Raw genomic sequence first — 23,566 nt, 5'->3', positions numbered from 1 at the left:
TCGTGTAAAAAGAAGTTTTTGTATAGCTTCCACAATAATGTTTATTGTACCAGTTGTATATTTTTTCCTTCTATTTCATTATTTCACTACAGGAAAAGTACCCACACGTTTATAGTTATTGTCAGGGCTAGGATTTTGATGAAATTGCATCTTTTTTTCTGGTGAATAAGAAACCCAAATCATTTTTTTTATTTTCTTAGTTTTCCAGAGCACTTGTACGCTGCGAGTGCATGGGCAGCATTAACGTGAAAGGATTAAGATGAATAAATATCCTATTTTTTCATATCTTCCCTAGACAATTTAAAATATATGAAACCGCAGCTACCTTCCATCCGTCTCAGAAGAAAATAAACAACACGAATATAACGATTTCCTTACAATGAAATTCAATTGTTAGAAGTTCAAAACAGCTCGCAATTTTGCCCCACGAGAAGAAAGTCGTTGCCCTGCCTAATCTTATCTTCTAATCTGCTCAGACCAATTGTTGTGTTCCTTGAAAGTGAATGGATGGAACGTGTGATCTGGCCATTGTCGAAGTTCCTGTTTATTGCGAGAATTTACTTTGGTGCAGTGTTCAGTAGAGCAGGTTTTCGAAGCATTGGACAAGATGCCAAAAACCAAGCAAAGTACACAGTACAAATTAAAACCGTTTGTGTCCCAGTATGGTGAAAATACGTTCAGTACGGACGGATCAGTATTATTCTGTCAGCTTAGTGGTGTAAGAGTTGCTGCGGAAAAGAAATTCACGGTGGAGCAACATGTCAACCGCGAGAAACACAAGGCAGCTCTGAAGCAAATTCAAGATCAGAAGAGGACGGTGCAATTGTTAATGGGTGAGTGTTCCTCCAAATCCTCTGTTATTTCTGAAGAACTGTGCGACGCTTTTATTTCTGCTGACATTCCTCTAAGTAAACTAAATAATCCTAAACTTCGAGCATTTTTGGAAAAACATACTGGGAAATCGATACCAGATTCTTCCACGCTAAGGAAAAATTATGTCAACAAATGCTACAACCAAACAATGGACCAAATTCGGCAGAAAATTCATGGTAAAAAAAATATGGGTGTCAATTGACGAAAGTACCGACTCACTCGGACAGTACATTGCAAATGTAGTGATTGGTACGATGCAGGAATCCGAGTCTACTCAAGTGTTTCTAATAAATTGTGAATGTCTAGAAAAAGTGAATTATTCAACGATCAGCAAAGTTTTCAATAACGCGATGCAGTTATTGTGGCTCGACGGCATTCAATATGACAAGGTGTTGCTTTTCGTAACAGATGCGGCACCGTACATGGTTAAAGCAGGGAATTCTCTGAAAGGTCTGTACTCGAAAATGGTACATGTAACATGTCTTGCACATGCGTGTCACCGTATTGCTGAAGAACTGCGAAGTCACTTTCCTGATGTAGACCAACTGATTGCAAACATTAAGAAGATTTTCCTCAAGTCCCCATCACGAGTGTTAGCTTTTAGGTCTCATGCACCTGATGTGCCTTTGCCACCAGCTCCTATTCTTACTAGATGGGGTACATGGTTAGAGGCTTGTGGTTACGATTGTGAAAATTATAAAGTTGTGAAAGAAGTTGTAACCTCGTTCGACAGCAGTGAAGCATTGTGTATAAGACAAGCACAGGAACTCTTGGCTGATCCCGAAATGGAGGGAAAATTATGCTATATAAAGTCCAACTTCGGCTTCCTACCTTCTGCCATAACTTCACTCGAGACATCTGGAGCTACATTGGTTGATCAAGTTAATGTCCTTAACAAAATTCAGGATAATTTGGAAGCAGTTCCAGGTACTGTTGGAATACAAGTGAGAGAAAAGATGCAGAAAGTGCTAGGGAAAAATGCAGGATACACAATAATATGTTCTATTCGTGACGTATTGTGTGGGAAAACGTTTTCATTGCCAGACTCTGAAACCGAATTAGAACCAAGTGACATTGTACGTTTTAAATATGCCCCTATTACCTCTGTTGATATTGAAAGGAGCTTTTCTATATATAAAAGTGTGCTAGCTGACAATCGTCATTCATTTCTTTTTGAAAATTTACAGAAAATATTCGTTACACACTGCAACTCAAAACTGAACAGTAACCTCTCATAATTTGTCAAAAGTTGCATACTAGAGTTGCTGTAATTTGAAGGGCAAATAAAATTTTACTTTGGAATTTTTAACGGTTTTTAGGTCATTTTTGAAGTCATTTTTTGGCAATTTTTTAGGTCATAAATGCATCTTTTTAAGGGCATTTTTTACGAATTTTTAGGTCATCAAAATCCTAGCCCTAGTTATTGTATTACCGTCCGGTTGTATTCATTAGGTCTCGTATCTTCGGTGTGTTTTGTAACACGTTACGAAGCCAGAAGTCTCAGGTTCGAACATGATCAGGCGCTAATGCATCACTAGGGCCTCCCCCATGGCGCAGTGGTAGCGTCATTGCCTAGTAATCAAGGGGTTCCGGGTTCGATACCCGGTGGAGGCACAAGTGGTTCGGATCCCACTTTAAACTGTAGGTCCAGTCCCGATTAGCCTTACTGTGCATAAAGTTGACTTAAAACAGCAACTCAAACCAAAGCTAATGCATCACTGTGTTGGTCCCATCGCTCATTTCATCTTCATCGCTGGTAGAAGAACAGCGTAAAATAACCAAATTGGAAGTAGTTATGCCCTCTGTTGCATTGTGATCTGTCGTATCCGCTTCCCTGTACTTCTTTCTCATTGCCCAGCCTGTGCCTGGTGCAGTTGCTTGAATGCAAGAGAAAGCGTTGAAAGGTGGTTGAGAGAGGCATCGTGTGTGACTGAGGGATGAACACCGGGAATTGATTTCTTGCTCCATTAGCCACGGCTTCGGTCGAGTCGCGAACGGGTTTCCGATTCAAATAAGAAATCGATGCATCTTCGTTTAACTTGGTCTCCAGCGTTTTACATGATGCCACACGGGAGCTAGGGTTTATATGCTTTAATACTGTGCACTTTTCTTACGCAAATAGAGTAGCTACACGGTTGTTCGGTCATTTCCAAATGTGAATTTTCGCTACACAACCCTTCTTGCGTTCCTCGTCATTTTTCACCGATTTCAAATTTGAGATTGAATATTTCTGCCTGTTGTTGCAAAAGTATCGTTTTGAACCTGGGACCTCTGTCATGGCAACACGCTGTGCTAACCACTCCGCCACGGAAGTCGATTCTAGATACCCCCCCTCGTGTTGCCACCAAGTACCCACTGATGAGAAGCTGCGATGATGCCCCAGTGCCTCTTATGCAGGGACATTGACGAAGAAATTCCGACTTATTAAAAATCATCCACGCCCTAACGACTGTAGCTATTTGTTGTTGCTGTTATTACTATTGTTGTCAACGTTAGTGGTTAGTGTAACACGTTACGACGCTAGGGATCCTAGGCTCGAATCCCGTGGAAGACACGGCTGTGTCCTTGTGTTTGTAGTTCATCAATTCATCCTCTGTTAATCGACATCAATTTGCCACAGAGTTTGGAGCAAGAGTTCCATGCCGATGATGGTAACTGAGAGAATTCTTGGGCAACCTGTTATGGAAGGTAAAATCATTGTCGACGACAAGTGGAAGACTGCAGCTGAGATCCCCTCTCTCGCCTCCAAAGTATAAGTTATGTAAAAGTAGCGCCTCGACGCCTGGGAATGAACTGTGCGTGACAGTTTATCGCTTTCGGTCTTTCCGCACGAAGGAAGCACATGTAGGGTTGGTCATGGTTGTCGGAGTGCATGTTGCACTTTCTAAATACCCATTGTTGGCTGCAAGTGAACTTCTCTTCGTGTACATTGGACCATTTGGACATTGAGAGCTTCTTACAATAGTGGCAGAAACAAGCCTCTCCTCTATCCTGTGAACGTAATGTAACAATACAAAAGGGCTTAGTTATTATTGTAGTTACTCCTGTAGTGTTATTGTCGTTGCAATGTCCGTCTCGCGACGCCAGGGGTCCCGGGTTCGAATCCTGGCCTTGGCATGGATGTTTGTGAGTGTCCATTCATCAATTTCATCATATCATCACTCATCCCTATTTCCGCAAATTAGTCAAAAGTGGCACAAAAGGCCAAGTAAAATAAAGCAAATCAATCAATCAATGTTTGTCTCAAAACTTCCCCGCAGTCATCTTGGAAACTAAGGGAACTCACACACGAAGTAGCATTTACACGGTACATACCATCCAAGGATATGATGGATTTACTTAACGCTTAAACGCTTAATCTAAATTAAAAGGCAGAGATTTTAGAAGCAGCAAAGCAACCAAGCGTTTCTTTGTCAAGCTTTCCTTTATTTGCCATTCATTACTCAAAACTCTGTGTATACTCGTATAGTTGGTATTGTTGGTACAATTAATAATTGTAGATCTAACACAATAACATTTTAACCCTACTAACACTTTTATTTGTAAACCAATGATTATTCTGGTCTCCGAATCATTGGTTCTTTTTCTGGTATGATATTAAATCATACCATCATGGAAGAAAATGGAAATAACAAATAAAGGATAAGGAACAAAGATAATCGGGGGAATCCGGTAAATATTTCGCGTAACTGACGTTCTGGTACAATTTAAGGCACCGGGACAATATTGCATACATCCGAATGTATGCGGGTGGAGGAGAACATTTTTCGGGGGTTTTCTCCTTTTATATTGTTGGTATTTCCAAGAAGCAGGGGAGCGTTTGCCACTTTTGCCTCTGGACTATGTTAAACCTTATACCTAGGTATACCAATGGAAAGTAAACTCTCCTTGCTCCCCCCCCCCCCCCCCGTCGCCTGCAGTTTTGGAACCCAATCGCCGCCATTGCCAGGAAGTTACAGTATGTAATCAAGGGGTCCAGGATTCGATTTACGATGAATGTATATTATTTCAGTAGTTCAGTTCATTCATTTCTGTTGGTCGATTCCACGAGAGTCTGAAGAGTCTAGTCGAAGGTGAAAAAAGAAAGGGTATTGGAATCTAACTTCGTGTAGAATTAGGAGCTATATATCAGTATCGTATGTCCAGAGTCCGTTTCTTACTTCATCATCAAGTATCTGTTCGTTGCACGTTATTTTCTTTTAAGAAATTTTGCAGTAACTTATAACTTGCACAGTATTATTTTTATTAGGAAGGGAACTCTACACCTAACGCACTGCTTATTCGGAAATCTTTCTGTTCAAACCCCGTGGTCATTACTGTGTCTTCTGTTGTCTCATGCAGTCATCGTTTATCCTAGTCGTTGCGATTATCTTAGGAAGGTAGAAAAGGAACATAGAATAGCAAAAACAGAATGTGAACACTCATAAAATATACAATAATACTTCGATGCAGTAATGTTTGAGTTTTTAAGTCCACTTTATGCACAGATAGGCTGATCGAGACTGAACCTACAGTTCAGTGTGTTGGTTGTACGTCATCTTTTGCACCATAATCCTCCACCCACTTCCTACTCGTGCAATTCTTCACGGTAAAGAAAATCTAGACCACAGCACACCTTTAGTAGCACAATGTTAAATCGTATTCCATTGTAATCATCGGATAGAAAGGAGGTTGTTAGACTCTGTTTGGTGAAGGAATAATAAATGTACTATTGATATTGATCTTAAAATAAACGGCAATCGAAAGTGAAAGGAGAAGAATCGAGTTAGTCTAGCACTACCTACTGCAAACCATCCTGCTAATAATATTAACATTATCTATGGGACTTCAAGAATTATCGTTTTTACATTTACTAACAGATGCTATATTTAAATCGTTATTGTTCTTATGTGCTGGGGCAGTAATTCATGTTGTGGGGGATATTCGAGATATTCGATAATTTGGGTGTAGAATTTCAAATGTGATGGTCTGTTCTACCTTTAATTTCTTACATGATCTGAGTTGAAACCGGTGTTTGAACAAACAGGTTGATTTGTATCTCCTATAGAGGTAGCTCTGAGTAGGTATGTTCTGATGGCGAGGCTGCTTGATATCATTCGATGGACGATGTTTTGTTGTATATTAAATAGTGTTTGGCCAATGCATCCCTGAAATGAACGTACAAACGTACACGGAGATCCAAGTTATGGAAATTATGAGGTCAGAGGTTGGGTCAGTGATAGAGCATTGGCAAGACTGCCAAAGACAGAGGTTCAGCACCTGATTGAGCCACATTTAACACAACTTTTCAGTAATTGTATATCCTCTGTATGCCATAAGCTCTTTAATGTAACCAATTATCTTCACTGTGTAAAAATCAGATTATTCCACATGTAAGTACAAATAGATTATGTGCGATCTACCTTAAATGAACCGTGTATCTGTCCGTAAGTGTAAACCGTTGATGTACTTTGAGAGCGTAAAAGAACGTCTTCGCATGTTTATCTAATCATTCAAAAAGTGCACTTTGATGAAATTCACTATAAAGGATTTTTATTCCCTGATCAGATAGAATGAGGATTCCGTTCTAGCAGCCTGCGTGTCCTAGATTAAGTTGTAGGACATGGTCCAATTTGCCGTTAGTAGACATAGTGGACTTAGAAACATATTTTCTAATAGAAAGGATTGCCCATTATGTATCAGGCAATCATATTTAATGAGCTGCATTGATCGCTGCATGGGCCGAAAGGTGATATCGGTACTGTTTTTGGGCCAGTACACGGATAAGTAAACATTACATTATCTTTTCCTCCCATACTGTAACTAATTTGTATCATACTCTTTTCTCCTTATGCGTTAAAAATTCTGACGGTAAGAGGTCAAGTAATGGAGAAACTTTCGAGGCGATGGTGAAGAGAAGGAAAGAAATGGATATAGTGTATTTTGTTTCACAAACAAAGGAATTCCGAGTTAGGATATAGAAGCGGACAGAGGAAGACAAACTGGATGTACTTGTTGTTGTTAATGTGTGAATATTAGTAGAATGCAAGATCTCATTTCTAAGAATTCATAAGTATGGATGAGGAATTCACCTGAATACGTGTAAGGTAGCTAATTTGTAAGCACATATCCACTAGATTAGCAGACATTATCTGCAAGGCCATGATGACTTCAACAATAACCCTGTTTCTGTCATCTTCTACGTAAAGTTTTTATAATGTTTTTATATTTCAGAATTATACTTAAATTATAACAATACCTACTTCAGTAATTAAGGCAGACCTCTACTTCAGTATCTATATTGTGATGAAAATTCATGGGTGGATGTCATAGGCATCAAATTGTAATAGTAATATTTTTAATTGTCCACTTACCTCTGATATGTAATTAAATTAAATTTTGTTTAATTGGGTATAATTTATTGTCATTTTAAGACTAGAACACATTTTTTTAGATGACTTGAGAATGGGTCAGAAATTACTCTCTTCGTTCGAAGAATGAGGAAGAGTAACCGAAGATTCACCAACACTAGCATATCTTTTAATAGACGAGACTTTTGCAATACTTCTAATATATTAGATTAGATCTTTCGTCTGCTATCATTGATTCTACTAAAACCAAAAATAATGTTTTTCGCATCGAATGTTTCATGATTGTGTTCCATCATTTGTATACATCAAATGTGTTGGCCGTAGCGACTTTCTACCAATTTCATGTGGAGCTTTAGTGAGTTTTCTGTTCTAAGAAACCTCTGCTTTCGTTACGCCATTCTCTAGATCACGGAAATCTGCGCATTTCTTGCACGGTAGCGTAAATGCTGTATTTCCGCTTTTAAGATCAAAGGTGTCGCGACGTTCGTGTAAACTAATTGGTCGTAATTGCAGACATTATCCCGATCATGCTACATGAACCGTGGATTCTTTAGCCGAATGACTTGCATTATTAGTCCAAAATAGTGATTAAGGGGAGAGTGGAGCTAAAAGAGCGAGCAGACGTGAGTAATATCTGCTTCAATGAGATTTCATGAAGGCCACGAATTTCCAATAAATGGCTTGAAAGTTCCTCTACCCTGCGTTTGGATTCTTTGCTTTTCCGTGACTGAAATAGCTGGGAAGAAACGACGCGGCATGAACAGTGATTCGTTTTGAAATTGCTGATGGAACGGTTTTTCGCACGATCGTAGCCTGGGGGCAGTTTTTTTTGTGTGTGGGGGGGGGGGGGCTCATTTTCATCAGTGTTAAACTTAATCGCTTTCAGATTCCGACATCTTTAATTATCTCTTGTTCTTAGCAAGGCTCGAAGTGGAAATTCTTTAACTGGGAGGATGTTTGCTTGAACCTTGGGCTAACTGGGAGCAGGACTGTGGTTGAGGGTATGCGGCGGTATATAACCTTATACTCATCAGAGTATACCTTCGACTTTCGTTTCGTTTATTTATGTAATTTGACCATCACTTCCCTTAAGGTTATTATGGTAAACGTCATGTTGAGAAGCCCGAGTTGATTAGTTTTAGCCTCAGAAATATGTGAAGATATGGCTGGAAAACTACCATGCTGCAAATGACAGTAATTTCTACCTGTCTACTCGAAAACATCCCCCCCCCCAAGTTTTTCATTTTTGTTATTAAAAGTAATATTAAGGTTATTAACAGTACACACACACACTGACAATTCACAAACACAACAAGAAGATAAAATATAATATGCTTTATTGTACAATACAATAAATACAATCCGCGTTTCATTCTTATTTTTAAAATGCTTACCATGTTGTAATAATGCCTCTTTCTTGCCAATCATCATGATTTATCAGATTTATCTGGAAGGGGGTATTGTGAAAGAAATGTGCTCATACGTAGTAAACTGTACATAATTGGCCAAGAGATAAAATCATTGATTGATTGATTGATTTTACTTCGCTTTTTGTGCCACTTTTGGCTGATTTTCGAAGATGGGGATGAGTGATGATATGTTGAAATTGATGAATGGGCACTCAAAAATATCCAATCCAAGGCCTGGATTCGAGCCCGGGACCCTGGCGTCGTAGCGCGATGTGCTAACCACTCCGCCACGGGGACCGAAGAGAGAAAATGAAGACCCATTTCTATTTCTAACCTTTCCTGTATTTTTTGTTGTGAATATTTTTCACAGAAAACTTTTTTTTAAAAATAAACTTTTGCATTGTTTAATAAACAAACAAATGGGTAAACGTATGGGCAAAACCACTCTGCCATCACTATGTTAACAGTTTCCATACTGACTTACATAGATCAATGTTTCCACGCAATGCAGTGTGCTGTTTCGACAGTCTGCACTTTTTGTCACAATCAATCACAGAGATGTATGATCAGCACTGTGTCTGTGGTCGATATGCCATTTGTCATGTGCTTCAACGCATGTCGCTTGGTGGTTACAACGCGACGGGCCTAACCAATATGTTTACTGATCATACAAGTATATTTGTTATTCCCAGTATCTTCAAAATAGGCGTTAACTAAATAAATATAGTGTGATAGGATACTGTATGTACAATCTGTACTCTTTTTCTTGGTGTATTTGAGTTATCGGACTTGATCTTCTTGAAATATCCACGATCTGAAACTTTAATTCTATGGAGTATGAATCTTCTAAGATTAAGTAATCCGCCCAGTAATAGAATGACAAGTATGCCATTGCTCTTGTAAAGTTGGATGCATAAGTATTACCAGGCAAATTTTCCATCGCCATTTTAATTCATCTTGTTGTAATAGTACGAGGTTCAAGAACATAAATAAAACGCTAGATGAGGCAAATGATAACCTCAGCATCAGCATCTGTGCAATTCCATTCTTTACATACGTAAGGTGTATTGAAGAAATGAATTAAAATATTGATGGATAAGTGCATTGCAGTATAGTAACTGGTCGAATTACACTATCTTGGTCTAAGATATGGCAATTAAATTATATGTCAAGGAACTATAGGCTAATAGGGACTGATGTACAGGTGATAGTTCTCCTTGTACTCAAGGATTACTGGCGTAGTTTTCCAGTGGGGAGGGGATCTATTTCATTGGTCGGAATCCCACTTTTTCCTAATGTATACTTAGCGGACAATAATCATGATAACTCGATTTTTGTTTTTCGATACCAGCTGATTTTAGAAATTTATTTTAAACAGTTTTCCCACTTCCCTTGAAAACTTGGAAAAATCAGGAAAATTAATGAGTGAAAAAATCTGTAACTGAAGTCTTGACTTCTTGTTTTTGTTTACATTTGCTAGGATTTGGGAATGAATATAAATGACACGTTTGTCTTGGACCAGCTTCTTGATGAGAAATATTCTAAAAAGCAATGTTTTTGTCGATTAATTTTATTCATTTGTTTTAAATATCCTTGGTAAACTTAATTATTTTGAATAGCAAGTACAGTTTAGTACTTAAAACTTGATTGATAACTTGTGAAAGTACCACGGATAGGTGTGGAAATTTATTTTAAAATTGCCACGACAACTGGAAAAGTCGTAAATTTTGCAAAAATGGTTGGGAAATCAGGTTAAGAACCACTTGTGTGCGCATACTAAGCTTATTTTGCAGTTACGTTCTTATGTGCCAGAAGTATGGAAATATCTCATTCAATTCATGCTAATAGGAACATCCAAGAATCTTTGGGGGGAGGGAGATTGACTACACACAGTTTGTGGTGGCCATTGTCTTCAACATTCGTTAATCGTGTCCACCACATTCATTCGTTCACCACACGAGTGCGCTCTTAATATATGTGGGAATGTTCAACCTGAAAGTGTTTGGGAAAGCCAGCGATGTCGCGTGTGCATCTTAGGAGCAAAGTATTTTTTGTCGGAACCGTGTTTCTTTGTTTAAAATTCATTTTGGAGCAGCGTGAAAGTCTCCTTGTTTATGAGAAGGTGTATGGTAATGAACGAGATGGTGGATCGCGTAGGCTGCGTCGTTCAGAGGGAAGTGGGCTTTGGCCAGTGTGGGAGGCGAGGGGAAAGGTGAGCGAGTTTCTCCAGCTGTTCCCTAACATGGGCACTCTAGCATTTATTGACACCCAACACTTTCTCAAAGGAAGGACTGGTTTCATTTAGGCGTCATATGGTTCTGCAGGAATGAAACCTGACGTATTTTCCTCCCATTATAGAAAACAATAAAATATCCTTGTTCCGGCTACTGTGCTACCTCCAAGGAGATCTGGTATGTCAAAGTCAATGCCCTTAATTTTTTATCTGATGTATCGGTATTTCAGGCTGGACATACATACATAATTCCATCATGTTGTGTACAGCTTGACCAAGATGAGACTGCCTTTGTGGCCACAGGCAGGAGAGAGGAAAGCAAACGACTGTGCATTTTAGTTCACCAGTTTGATGGGGACATTCTTATCTTGGTTAAGCCGTAGATATCACATTGTTAGCGCAAACTTCGACAGTGTGAGTTGTAGAATGAATTATTGGCTGCTTAACTTTTTCATCGTGGCTAATGATGGCAGCATCTCAGTGCTTTTTCTAAGCACACACGTTTAGCAGTATGTCAGATGCATGTCTAATTGCAATGGCGTATTTATGGGGGTTAAGATAGAACTGCCCCGAGATAGTTCCAACTTCCCTCCAAAAAGTATTCTTGCCGTTTTTGGTGAATCGAATCGAGTGATGTTTATAGAAGTATTGTTGGGACATTCAACATACAAACTTACACGTTTGAGTTTTGAGAAATGAAGATCGCATGATGTTAAGTGAAGTCGAAAACAATGAATCTGAATACTGCATTAACAATGAATGCCAAGTATTGAGTGTGAGCAATGAGTGGGTAACAAACATATTACAATCTTTTTAAAAGTTTCTGCAGCTGAAAAGTAAACAATTTTAGTATGTAGAGTGTACTTGTGGCAATTTACTATTTGGTTTGAACTGTAAGTTAAACAGTATTTTAATGCTTTAGGTTGCGTTGCCCAATTATTAATTTTTCACTTTACAATGTGATATTTTAAAAATAGCATGAAAGTATACAGATATTGCCATGTGGGCCTCCCCGATGGCGTAGTGGTAACGTCGCCGCCTTATACTCAAAGGTTTCCAGGTTCGGAACTCAGTCACTGGTTCGATCACAATTTAAACTGTCTTTACCCGATTAGCCTATATGTAAATAAAGTACACTTAAAATATTTCTTTCAAGCAGGAAGTACTCTGTGTTTAAGAAAACAAGGTAAGATTCGGCAATGGATTTGAAAATTTTAGCATAGGAATGAATGTATTATTCTGGAGCTGCTTTTGAAGGCAAGCTTGCATTCCCAGCGTGTAATGCAACACCACGAGGAGGTTGGCTTTCCCTTTTTGCGCATTCATCTTTCCCCTTTCGCCCGAGCTAATTTTATTTCACTCTTGTTCTCCTGTCTGGTATGCGCATTGCTCTGAGTAATGTTTCCTTCCTCCCTGCTTTTTGTCCACTTGCCCCAGTTAATTATAGCCTAGAACATGTCGCGCCGGTGTTTTCTTATTTCATTAACGCTCAACCGTGTAATTTTTAAACCGGAAATTGTTCCCATATGTACCCCCTTCGTGATTAGGAAAACATAAAGGTTGGCACAGCTTTAAGGGTAGTTGTGACGAGAATTCCTCCCCCCCCCAGGATTCAAGTTTCCTGGTATCAGGGTTTACCTCAGGGGGTGCTCGTTCGGCGGCGCAGATCGTATGCGCAGTTGTCCGTGGATGCATGACGTCACCATCGAAGCACTCGGCACGGAAAGGCTGGTTCCTTATGCAAATATTGAGAAATTTGACAACGAATATCTTCTAAAATATAGTAGCAAGGGAAAAGCTACAACTTTTACTGTTAAGATTCATCCTTTCTAATCAATTTATCACAAAGTTGATTCAAATGTGTAAAATGGTTTTCAAGAAATCGTGTTACGAAGGAACCCCTGTTTTGTTCTCTCCAGGCTTCCAATGTAAGGGAGTTTTAACTTAAGCGCGTTGGATTTCTCTTTGCTCTATGTTTTGAAATAATATAATTTTGTTCTTGTCAACTGAAATCATGCCTAAATGCTATGGAAACCTGTGAAAACTATTATCAGAAAACTAACGGAATAAATCTAAAATATCACAGCTTGATTGATATAAAAAATGCGAGATTGCCCATTTTTGTGAAAAAGGCATTGTGCGAGATCTAAAAGCAAAACTTTATAATATTGTATGTAAATGTAAGGGTGTAAGGGGGGGCTTAGTGGGCTCAAGCCCCCCCGAAAGTTTTCGGTTTACAATAGATAAAATGAGATTTTTTGTTTCTTGGGGTGTCAAATAAAATAATGTGACGTTAATTTAAGGAAAGAAATAATTATCGAGGCAAGACGGAGAATATTTTATAACCCTGTTATTGGTAACAGCTCGTATCCAAGGTGGGAATCAGGGGGCTCAAGCCCCCCTTCAGAAAATTTTCAGTTTACGCTAGATTAAATTAGGTTTTTGGCTTCTTGAATAATATGGTGATAATTTGAGAGAGATAATTATCTAGGCAAGACGGAGAATGTTCTATAAGCCTGTTATTGTTAATAGCGCGTATCCAAGGTAGGGATCAGGTGGTTCGAGGCCCCTCCCCCCCGCTCCCAAAGGAAATTTTTCAGTTTACACTGATAAAATTAGGTTTTTGACTTCTTGAATAATGTGACGATAATTTAAGGAGAGAAATACTTATCAAGGCAAGACGGAGAATGTTCTATAACCCTGTTATTGTTAATAGTGCGTATCCAAGGTGGGGAACGTAACTCGTGGACTCCCCCCACGAGGAAAGTTTTCATTTTACACTAGATTAAATTAGGTTTTTGTCTTCTTGAATAATGTGACGATAATTTTAGGAGAGAAATACTTATCAAGGCAAGACGGAGAATGTTCTATAACCCTGTTGTTGATAATATTGCACGTAAACTTTTCTTACGCTTTCGGTGTTGTCGTAGCGAACTTGAACACTATGTAGAAGAGACTTGTCAGCATTTGGAAGCTGCACAACAAAGGTAGCGCCGCAGGTAGGGCGATTCGGATTCATCGTAATTTTTTAATCTCTGGAAAGCGCGAGAGGGAACGTTCTTGAAAAAGAGGAGTCGAACTACTGGCAATATTTACGAATGGTGATATCTGCGGAACGTTCTAGAATATAATGATGATATTAATACGCGGCTTCAATTTCCCGGTTGATCTGTAGAACAGAATACGTGGAGACTTCAGAGGTAAGTGTGACAATTCATACAGTCGATTAGTGATCAGTCAGTGTCCATTGGTTGCTTTATAAGATCTAGTGATTCGAAAATGAAATGGACTAAATACCGTAAAGTAACGAAGTCTACCACTAGTTCCAGTTCGGTCCCAAAGCTAAAGACATTGACGACAGCGGAACTTCGAGTAGTGCTGCGAGTAGTTCGGGTCGAAAGACGAAGAGATCGAAGGTCTCTCTCTCTAAAGTGAATATTTCGGCAGTATCGGGCTGGACATTGGAGCGATTTATTAAAAAAGAATTAAGCTGCACAGATCAACTGAAAATCAAAGTTTTGAGTGATGATTTGGTTGTACCAGGACCAAATATTGTGTATGCAGTCCGAGAATTCCATGGCATAAAAAAATACTTTTGTTTAAGGCTACTGGGTTCGACACACAGTCAACAGGCAATTTTGGACACTTGCGAGTGCTTAGGCATGAATATGAACAATTTGGTGGGTTTCGGCTTTTATAAGAGCTGCAAACATGGGAGGACAAGACACATTAGTGGTGTTCAGGCTCGAATGAGAGAGAAATATTTGTGAACTGTCTGATTCCAGTTGCCAGCACACAGTTTCAATCTTGCGTTGTCGAGTGGATTGTGCATTCCGTGCATGTGTAATAACTTCGTAAAAACACTTCTGGTACATAGATGTTTTGATGCCTGATGAGAAGAAATGGACAAACATACATACATACTGAGATGGTTCCGGCACACAATATTAATGCATGGAAACAGAGGAGTTGAGTGGTAGAAAATGTCCCGATTTCACGTTCTTATTAAAATGACAGCCTTAAACGCCGCACCCCGTGGCCGAGTGGTTAGCACATCGCGCTGCGAAGCTGGGGGTCCCGGGTTCGAATCCCGCTCGGGCATGGTTGTTTGTAAATGTCCATTCATCAATTTCATAATTTCATCCCTCATCCCCATCTTCGCAACTTAGCCAAGAGGCACAAAACGCGAAGTAAAATAAAACAAATCAAACAAACAAACAAAGACAGCCTTGAACAGTGGCGACGATTTAGGAGATAGTTTCGCCCCATTCTTTTGCCTCCACACTATCACACTATGGCCTCTTAATGCTTGTCTCCTTGTCCACCCCCCCCCCCCACATTTTGGAACCCAATTGCCACCACTGGCCTTAAACATACAATTGTGATACCCCTTTAAAAAATGGTATTCAGCCACCGCCCCGAAAGGAATTCCTGGATACGTGCCTGCTGCTTCCCGTAAAATATCACTGAACTCTCCGTTCTTCTTCTTCTGTCTTTTCTTTGGCGCCGTCAATAGCTTCAACACGTTGTTTTTTTATATATATTTGTCACATATTTGTTTTAATTAGTATTCTGCTCGTTCCGCCACCTGAACGCAGCAGCTACGGCTCAAAGGGCAGTGTAGTTACACCGGAAGAAGGCTCGGAAATGGCAGGCTTCAGAAGTTAACTCATCCAAATTAAATTAAACAGGTATGTGCTCTCTCTAAATTTAAATCATAGTTCACAAATAATTTGATTAAAAGTTTTAAAAGTATCTATTTTACTTAATAGCGTATTAATTGGTGCATTCTTCTCCAGCATAGCCATAGGCAGTGACCACACTACGTGGGGGGGGGGGGGACAGGAACGCCCCCCAATTCTCGTTCGACAATTTCTCTCTCTCTCTTATCTGCCCCCAGTAAAACGACGGAATAATAAAAATGATTGCCCCGGGAAAATATGATTTTACCCCTCCATCTTTACTATTGCGCTGTCACTAGCTACAACATATTTTGATTTCTATTGTTCCCACATATTTATTTTAATTTTACTATTGGGAATCATATTCCACTGTGTTACCTCACGTAGCCACCCCCCCCCCCCCACACACACACACGTACGACTTCAGTTGTAAGTTTTAGACTAAGCTTGTCAAATATCCACTTATATCTTTGTATTCTTGAACCATTTAAAAATATATATATATTTCGCCCCTTCTTCTGGACTATTTCATAGGTATGTTTTCCCACTGGAAGCCCCTTTGCAGATCGAGATCCGGGGCTATAACCTTCCCAAGCCACCGTCCCCTCCAAAAACTCTCTTGGCCTCATGAAAGACAAATATATGTATTTCTACGAAATATTAATTTGACTTGGCAGTTTCTTTTTTAGAACAGAAATAAGTTTTAAATTTTAATAGCTTATAAATTTACACTAGCAATTTTGAGTAAAGGTTTTGCGTAACCCTAAAAGTACATTTTGAAACTGCAAGGTCAACTCTCGATATTTCAGATATATTAAAAATTTTCATCACAACGTCTTGTAATAATTATTTGTTACTTCAATAACCTCCTCGCAAATGTTTCTCGCATATTAAAACATAGATGCCAATTTCTGTTTATTTCCTTGTAATGCTGACCTCCGTGGCGAAGTGGTTAGCACAACGCATTACGATGCCAAGGGCCCCCAGGTTCGAATCCCCGCCCGGGCATGGGTCTACTTTCCTTTCTTCAATTTCATCATATCATCACGCATCCTCATCTTTGCGATTAGCCATATGTAACAGATAAGCGAAGTAAAATAAACTAAGTATATTAATCAATTATTTTTTAAAACTCTTTAATTCTTCTTTAGCATGCCACGTTTTTGTTAAAATTATATTACGATTTGTAAAATGACGAAATTCTAAAGGAGAACACGCAAATTTCTTTGTAGCGCATCGGTCAGAAAGTTTCAGGAATATTCATTTTCAAAATACATTTTTTCACATGTACTTTGCCCCCTTTTAAAAGTAGCGCGTTTTCAATTATGTTACTAATCATTAAAAGGATGCCTCAATACCATCTTGGAGGATGACAATTATTATTTTCCCCCTCCTAAAAGTAATAATATACTTTCGCTCTCTGAATCTCCCATATAAATGCTAGGGGCCGTCTGCTTCAGCCGAGCTCACTGCTTCTCCGGCGACGTCACGCGTTCGTGTAAGATCGGCAATCTTCGGATGGCTTTACCTAATCTCTATATTCCTTGGGTTTACCTGTGTATGCAGAAGCATTATCTACAATTTTCATTCGGGCGAGAGTGCCAAAATATCTGTATTATCCAGCATCGTTAGGACAGTTTGAGAGCTACTTTAAAGCGTCCGTAGCGGGGTTGTTAGCGTAAAGCGCTGCGAAACCAGAGGTCGCAGGTTCGAGCATGAATGTTCAATTTCATCAATTCACACTCATAGTCTTGATTAACTCGCAAAAAAATAACTTGTTTGGAATAACGAAAAAAAAAAATGTTTCTGATGACCAACCATTAATAGGCGAGAGACAAATGATTCTTTCCCAGTTCCAAATCTTTTTACTAAATCTGTGTATGTGTTTAGAATTACCAAATAATTTGGCCAAAATTACTGAATTCAAGAAGGCTACTAAATTATTTTGGTTTGCATACCAAGAAACTTAACCAAACCTGTTTTGTTAAAGCAAATAAATAAGGTTTTTTTTTCTGTGCAATGTAGAACAATGCCATTCATAGCTGATCTAATGGAGAAGTGCATGTTCTTGTAAAGATATCCACCCGCTTTTACCAAAAATAGTTTTATGGCATCAGTATTGGAATTAAATTAACATTAGTATTTGATTTTTACATATGAATTTTCAAAACCAGTCTTGTGCAAAGATTTAAAGCGAAAATTAGGAAACCTGAAGACTTTCAATGGCGTGGATTCCCACTTCCTATGAATATCTTGCATAACATTTATTGACTATTTTTACCCAACAATAAAAAATACTTTAAATAAATATTGTTAGATATCTCAATATAAATCTGGGCACATACCCTCAGTTTCGCAGTAGCCAGATATGTCTCAACAAATGCACTAATGGCATTTGAAAACTTGAAATGATTGTTATTTGAATACGTTTAAATTTGAAAGGCGTTTTGTTTTCTAAATGAGACTATTATGTGAGATTAAAGTTACGTCTGGAAGAAATTATATGCCTCTGTTGCGAGGGTTATTTGCTTACTGGAATCTACAGCACTACAGTTTTAACATGCACAATGACAAGTGCAAGAGTAATAAGTACGATGTACAGAATTTCCGTAAAACCGGACATTGTCAAGATATACCTTCAACGTAACAACCGTGCCGTAATTCCGTTCTTCGGTCCATGTATTGCTCAAAAACAATTGTGAGAAATGTGGTGTACACGAGAACAATTACCCCCCTCCTTCCATTGTTAAAATACATAATTCGCAGTAATTTATTATTTCATAATTAGTGCAAAATCTCTTGTGTTCTATCAAATTTCATCTGAATTCTCATGAGCTGAGATCGTGGCCGTTGATAAAGCCTGCCTAATGACGTCAATGCGTGCCATTACTGTCGGACAAACATTATTACCTCATTAAGCTGAGGGTAAGCAGGAAACGTGACCTCCGCCAAAAATGAATAATATTTATTCTTAACCTGGGGTGTAATTGCTTTGTTCATTTTTAATGTTAATTTTCTTTGCAATAGTACCTTCTGTAGTGGTAATTATTGCAAACAAAAGACGCACTAATGAAGTTGTGTTTAACCTGTTGGGAATTTACAATGTGTCCATATGTCATAAATCCCATCCTTTTTAAACGTAACAAATCCCAAAGAATTTATCTAAATACATAATGTCTTTCCTTTGAATCTTGCACATGGACGTTGACAGATTTTTTTCCAAAGGGTGAAACCAGGCATTTTTTTTTCCAAGACCACCTCTCCCGCCCCTCTAAAAACAGCTTGAATTTGAATTTATAAAGTTCTTGCACAAACCCGGACTAACCTTGCTGGTAATTACCAGTTACTTATAATAACCCAAACAGACTGGTTGAAATGAAATTACATGTGTGAAATAAATAATTTTGAACCGAAGATCTCTTTCCAGAGGAGGACTGTGACTTTTCTTACCCCTTTTCCGGACGCCATTGCATATGTGAAACCTGTTACCTACGCAGCCAGTTGAACGTCGGTAGTTTTATTTGAGAAGAGGCAGATGCTTTTTTTTTCCTACACCGAGCTCATGTTTCGGTGCAAAATGAAGCATGATTTAGGACAAGTTGAAAGTCGAAAGTTCCCCTTTAAATATCTCATTTCTGCAGAAAAGCAAAATTAATAATTCAGTATCTTGCCCAAAATTCTGAAGAATTTATTTCTGGAAGGCATGGAGAAGTCAAGGAAATTAGTAACACCGTGTTGAATCTCTATGCAGGGTGGCGAAATCGTGGAGTAATCCACGACATTCAAGTCGGGCAAATTTGAGGGTCAAAGTTTCTTTGCCCGAAAACCATGAAACAGCTCTCTACACATTGCAATTTTTGATCGAGCTGAATGCGCTGGAGCCCCGTCATGCTGAAGCGTGAATCCGTCTTCGCCGAAGTGCTCCACTGCACACGCTTCCAAAACATTCCGTTTTGTTTGTTGATATCTAGCAGCATTAATTTTGACATTCTGATTGATGAACAGCAAGGGCGTTTTTCCGTCGCACAAATATAACCCCCAAGCCGTCAAAGAAGCCTGAAAATGACGGCGAGTGACAACTTTTGCAGCAGTATAATTTTTCTGTCCCGTCTTCGGTAACTGACGGTGTTTTTGACTGTTGTGCAGGTGCTTCATGGTGAAAATATTCTCATCAGTAAATACAACTTTATGAAGACCATCACCAGCGACCAACCGAAGCAATCGGCGTGCTTTTTCCAACCACTTTTGTTTAATTTCGTTCATGGAAGTGAGCGTGATCAATTTTTAAATAACACTTTCTAGTTTAAATTAAACGAGGAATTAAAAAAGAACTGGATATTAGAAAGAAAAACGTAAATAAGACGAAAAAATAGCTTAGCAAGTCTCCGAACGTTTTCGCCACCCTGTTTATGTTCTGCCCCGTCGTGTCAGTAACATACAGCCAATAACGTAGCAGCGCGCTCGAGTTTGAGATACGGATTCGTGTCACTGGTTTCTGAAACCATCAGTAATTCCACCGTCCCTCCCTGATAAGGGCCATTTCGACATCACCCGGCGTACCACCCTTCACACCATAGGCGCCGTTTTCTTCAGTTATGGGGGGGGGGGCAAAGCTAAGCAAAGCATAAATACCTATTTCTTTCCGTTTGCGGGAGGGAGCATTTTTTAAAATCAATAGTAGAGACCTAAAAATATTCACACTTGAGTTAACCTTTGAGAAATTGTAATTAAAATTACTAGCTCTGACAACAAAATTATACATATCAGGGTACATATTACTTGATGAGCTTGTCAAAAAATCATTAGGCTATATTGTGATTATATAATTATGTAACATAATACTTTATATGTAACTTTTGATTAAGAATTTGATTATCATATTCTGTTTATATACTGTACTTTTTCGCATAATCATTTATGGGAGTTTAATGTCTTCACACACGCTAACACATACATACACAAAGGTATTTTTTTACGCATTGTATAAAAATGTAACACTAATCACAGTAATGCAGTATGAAGTAACACACAAATGTTTACATGTATAAGTAAAAAAATACTAATTCTGATTAAATAATACAGTGGCAATTAACGTACCTATATTATTATTATTATTATTATTATTATTATTATTCAGTGGTCGGAAGTAGCGCGCTATTTGTAGCGTCGCTTCTGTAGCTAGCTACAAAATTTGTAGCTGGAGTTATAGCGAAAATTTCACTACAACTACATTTCTTCTCAGCATTTTGAGGTAAATTTTGAATGGCAACAGAATAATAAAAAAGATCATCGATAATAACGCTTACTTTTGCAGGAGGTTCATAAACACAAAGTCTATTACACGGAAATACGAATAATCTGAATATAAATATCTTGATGTCGCAGATTGTAGATATCCGCGCAATTTATTTCATTATTATCTGAATAATTTTAATATTCAGATAACTAAATGAACATATTCCAGCTAACAGCTACTTTTTTTTAGCTGCATCCCTATTTTGGGGAGAAACATGTCTCGTTCGAGCCAACCCTGGAACAAATCCTGTAGATATCCATGGTGTAAGAGACAGCAAAATGTAATTAATTACTGTGTGAAACACAGCTTGCAGTGCAAAAACGAGAGATCCATTCTCCACTACAATGACAAAGCAATAGTGCCAGCAATCAATGGCTCAGCACGACGTTAACAGCATAGATTATTGTCAGTATATAGGATCCCACCTGCAAAAAAAATATTATTACAATAACGATAGACATACACTTTCGGGATTTACAATTATTTTCGTCATAATGTTTGTTCACAAATTTTAAAATTGCAATACGTTTAGCACACTCGGGTTTACACGTCAGTTTTCTCAATATATTTTATGATATTGTAAGACGTACGTACGAGTTATTGACTTTCCTGCAAAAACGACAGTTTTCTTTAGTTAACATACAGTTTCCAAATTTATGTATTTTCCCTACTTTTACGTCGCTTTTCTGTAACTTTCCCTAACCATGACAATGAGAATGAATGAATGGTTTATTTAGTAATTCTCTTATCTAGATTCGCTTTCTGTCACTTTTGGCTAATTGTAAGAATTACAATGATAAATTATGATGAGCAGTGTGTGGAGAATGGATGAGCAGGAGTACAAGAAGATAAAATTGATAAATATCACATTCTTATCTAATTCCCCTTTTGCTTAACACGTTATAGTTAATTCCAATTAATTTTTAAAAAGTAGTCAGTGACAGAAATATTTTTGACATGACGTAATGAGAACACGCACACGAGTAAGACCTCGTTTCAATACAAATCATAGTTTACCCTCCAATTATTGCTCCTTCTTCCATTATTTAAATCTACACAGATGGTAAAACTGCCCCGCACGTTGTCTCTCCGTAGGTATATACTCTGTTCCGGGTATCTCTGGAACAAGGCTGTGCAAGAAGGAGAGAGAGGGGGTGGAGCGAAGCAGTACACGCCGCTGGACAGGCTGGTATAGTGGAACCACAAGGAAAGAAACCTGCGCAGAACCTCATCGCGCTGGCGGGTGGGGGAAAGGAGCCTTCAGCGCGGCGCACATCAGTGTTGCCAGACTTATCGATTTCTCGGGAGAATTCCTTAATAAACTATTGTTATGTAACCTCCAACGGCCTGCTCAAAAACATGTTACCTGCTCATCTTACTTGAACAGGGAGGGAAGAGGTAGAGTGGAACTCCACTCAGCCATGAAAAGTGCTGTTTGAACTGTGAAATTATGCCAAACGATACTCAATTGTGTTAGGACATTATTGTTATTTTATTACTATTACTATTTCCCCTTCTGGAAAATGAATGTTGACGTAAAAGTACCTATAATTTCAGACGTATGAGTTGATTTCAGTCACAATAATTTACATCCATTGAACGTGATAATTTCAAACTCAAGTGTTGTTTTCTGAGAGGGCAACATTATTACGGGGTAATATGCCTCGTTTACCCGCCTGATAAAAATACATTGTTTCCCCCTCATCGGATTTTGTAGCAGATCTTCTGGTTTCCCAAGGAACAATCTCCCGATTTTTTCAAGTCTGACCTGGCAACACTGCCCCGAGCACCGATAACAGCAGGGAAGATGCGCGAACGCTTTTGGCGGAAGGTTTTTTACCTTGTGGTCGAGCTATAACTGCAGTCGCTCTTCTCCCTGTCCTCAATCCCCTTCCCTCGCACGCCTTCATTAGTCAGTTCTCCGGAGCCACTACTTGCACAGAGACCCCACCCCACTCTAGAGATACCTGGGACAGAGTATAGTAAATGGATTCTCGAAGAGCAGACGACAAAACAGTCTGGGACCAGTGACGTATCAACATGGTGGATCGCGTTTTAAGTGCCCCACTGGCCTTGTAACTTTGGATGTCTCGTTTTTTACCTTAAATTGAACAGACAGAAACACGAGAACGCGCAGGGCTCATGTTTCTATGATGTCGTTTTTAAAATTGTTGTACATAAACTTTTGGTGGAAATGTCAGTTGTAGAAGAATTATTTTATCTTAATGATGAATGTCAGTCATAATTATCTAGATATTCAAAAAATCTGGTTATCCATCATGTTCACGACAGTTATCATCCTTGAAGGTCATTGAGATATATTTTTCGTTCAAAATACTGCCTTCATATAAGTCTATTAAAAATGAAATATTTATTCTCAAGAAAAAATATGTTGATATACATAAATAATACTACCGAATTTTATTTGTATATAGTTGTAATCATTAATTTGGGTAACACCCTAATTGCAATACTCACACATCAAATTTGAAATTGATACGTCACTTAGGCCTACATAGGTACGTTATTCTCAAACACTATAGTAAGAATAAGTAACTGAAATAACACTGCTATCAAAATTATCGAATGACGCGAATCATGATAATAAATAACAGAAGCTATTTTCCAGTAAGGACAACTATCATACTAGGGGCTTCTTTTGAATATCGATGTGGTTGTTTTGTTTTTTATGCAGAAGTAGCGCAAAAGTAGCGAAGTAGCGA

The 23,566-nt window shown here is 38.6% G+C and overlaps 1 protein-coding gene and 1 non-coding gene across 7 annotated transcripts in view; both read left to right on the top strand.

Moving 5' to 3' along the window:
• The window catches only part of LOC146004392 (uncharacterized), a 118,960-nt gene that overhangs the window by 18,323 nt on the left and 77,071 nt on the right, over positions 1-23,566 (top strand). The window lies entirely within an intron of this gene.
• TRNAT-AGU (transfer RNA threonine (anticodon AGU)) lies at positions 2,413-2,487 on the top strand. Its single transcript has one exon. It is a non-coding gene; the product is annotated as a tRNA-Thr (tRNA).

The sequence above is a fragment of the Lepisma saccharinum genome, chromosome 21 (assembly GCF_977018435.1).
Source record: "Lepisma saccharinum chromosome 21, izLepSacc3.1, whole genome shotgun sequence".
Classification (NCBI taxonomy): domain Eukaryota; kingdom Metazoa; phylum Arthropoda; class Insecta; order Zygentoma; family Lepismatidae; genus Lepisma; species Lepisma saccharinum.
This window is presented reverse-complemented; position numbering and strand designations above follow the sequence as displayed.